Here is a 2,842-nt window from a genome sequence, read left to right on the forward strand (position 1 = left end):
CTCCTCTTTCTTAGTCATTGCCTTCAGTACTTGCCACCATTTAAAATACTCTGCAGCACTGAGAATATGCATACTGTCTTGTACATTAATGATTTATTTAGATAAAGTACATATAAGTATACACAACAGGGTTTTAATCAATGCTTTATACATAAAGAAGAATGGAGCTTTACAACTTTTCATTATAGAGCATTTAAAATAAACTCTGCAAACCTATTCTTGTATTGAATTATATTTTAATGTAGAAGAATTTCAATATTTCATATAGAACTATACAAAAGTATTTTAGAGCTTTATCAATTTCATTCAGTGAACTGATGGTATTTTTGCATGTCATCAAAATCAAAATTATTTTAAGACAGTTTCCTAGACTTACTGTATTATCTTTAAAAAAAACAATAGGTGCCCTGGCCAGTTTGGCTCAGCGGTTAAAGCGTCGACCTGCGGTCCGGAGAGACCCGGGTTCGGTTCCCGCTAAGGGCACGTACTTCGGTTGCAGTTTGTCCCTGGCCCTGGTTGGTCGTGCGGGTGGCAGCCACTTGATGTGTCCCTTCACATCGATGTTTCTCTCTCTCCTTCCTCTTTCTCCCTCCCACTCTATCTGTACAAAAAATAGAAAAATATCCTCGGGTGAGGATTAAAAAAATAGTTTTTTTTTTTTTAAAGAATAGTTTATTGATTTTACAGAGAGAGGAAGGAAGAGGGAGAGAGAGAGAAACATCGATGTGACAGTACCACCTTGATGGGCTGCCTACTGCACATCCCCTACTGAGGTTGGAGCCTGCAACCCCGTGTGTGCCCTTACCTGGAATAGAACTGGCAGCCTCCTGGTGCACGGTCCTACACCCATCCAACTGAACCACACTGGCCAGGGCTAAGAAAAACACAATACTTTAAGTGATATATGAATTGAAGCTATAAATTGAATATGCACTTGGTTTAAAATAAATAATAAAAATATCATAAATAAACTTAATCATTATAAGAATCGGTAAGTATATAAAAAGATGTATATTTTAAAATTTTATACTAGAAAAAATATTACAACCAATATTTTAAATTTTTTATAGTCACCAAATTATTACAATAAAGCTCAGTACTTTAATATTTTATTATAAAATGACATATACAGACCAATATTTTTCATAAGAATAGTTCTTGTTGTTTTTCATTGATTTACTTATTATGAAGGATGAGAAGGCTCAATATAATCATATCTGTTGTAGCATCGGTTATTTTCCAAAGTTGAGCTTTTATCCCGGCATAAAATGAAAAGCCAATTTTTTCTTTCTTAATCCTCACCCGAGGACATTTTTCCATTTTTTTTTTTTGGTTGTTCAGATAGATTGGGGAGGGAGAGAGAGAAAAACATCAACGTGAAAGGGATACATCAAGTGGCTGCGGCCCGCATGACCCAACCAGGGCCAGGGACAAACTGCAACCGAGGTACATGCTCTTAGAGGGAACCGAACCTGGGTCTCTCTGGACCACAGGCCAACGCTCTACTGCTGAGCCAAACCAGCGAGGGCTGAGAAGCCAATTTTGAAGCCCTTTCCTCTTTTGCATAAATTGTGTACATTTAATTTTTATCTTCTAAGAGCTTAAAAATTATCATATACAGTTATCTCCAACTGTGTTATAAAATAAAGGATGTTCATTTTTCTCTTTTCTTTTAAAAAAAGTTTACCTTTTAATTACAGTTTACATGAAGCAGCATATGGAATATAGTCAATAATACTGTAATAACTATGTATGGTGCCAGGTGGGTACTTGAAATATCAGGAGTATCAATTTGTGAAATATATGATTGTCAAACCACTGTGCTGTACACCTGAAACAAATACAAAACTAATTTGAATGCAAAAGATGTGCCTTTTTAATGTACAAGTAAACACATTTTTATATATTAGTAAGAAATTTATATTTTCTTGAATTCAAATATATGTCATCCATTGACTCATAGAGAACTATGAAATAAATACATGTTTGTTTGTTTGTTTTTTGACGGACAGATCTTGCCTCAGATTTATTCGTACAGATAGCACAGGAGGGCACCAGCTCCATGTAGACAGCAGCCCAGGGGTCAAATCAGTCCTTCCATCCTCATGTCGGCAGACAGAAGCCTCTATTGTGGAGCCTTTGTGGTGGTCTGGGCACCTTTGGGAGCAGGGGCCTGAGCTGGAGCTGGAGCTGGAGCTGGAGCGAGCTGCAGCTGCACCCGAAGCCTGGAGCTTGGTCTGAGCCTTGGCCTTGGCCTTTGGATGGCCTGAGGCCCTTGGCAATGTGGGCACGAGCACGTTTCCCAAGCTTGGGGTGAGCAACGTAGGCAAGTCGACTGAGCTTTCGGATGCTGCCCTTTGGGATCTTGGGCTTGACCTCCTTGGGCTTTACAAGGGCCTTGATAGCCTCAGCACGTGCGCTCATGGCCTTGGCGTGGTTGGCCTGCATCTTCTTCAGGCCCTTCTTGTTGTGCTTCTTGGAAAAGTGCATGTTCCTTAGGAACTGGGGGTCTGCCCCCTTAAGAGATTCATATCTCTGTGATCTGGGTTTTTTGATGCCGTTTCTGTGCCATTTTCGGGACTGGTTGTGTGTGGTGTGGTTCTTGGACTTGGCCATCTCTGCACCGAGGCCCGCAGCTCCCGAAGCGCGTGGGGCCGGAAGAGAAAGTAAATACATGTTTTGATATGAGGTATAATTTAGAGGGAATTTTTATTGGAATGCAAAAGAAAAATGTATATGCCCGGCTGGTGTGGCTCAGTGGTTGAGCGTCGACCCATGCACCAAGAGGTCACTGGTTCGATTCCTGGTCAGGACACATGCCCAGATTGTGGGCCAAACCCCC

At 40.6% G+C, this 2,842-nt stretch overlaps 1 pseudogene; it reads right to left on the reverse strand.

Moving 5' to 3' along the window:
- Positions 1–2,125: 2,125 nt before the first annotated feature.
- Positions 2,126–2,625, reverse strand: LOC118623055 (annotated as a pseudogene).
- Between the last annotated feature and the right edge of the window lie 217 nt (positions 2,626–2,842).

Source organism: Molossus molossus, unplaced genomic scaffold (assembly GCF_014108415.1).
Source record: "Molossus molossus isolate mMolMol1 unplaced genomic scaffold, mMolMol1.p scaffold_m16_p_9, whole genome shotgun sequence".
NCBI lineage: Eukaryota > Metazoa > Chordata > Mammalia > Chiroptera > Molossidae > Molossus > Molossus molossus.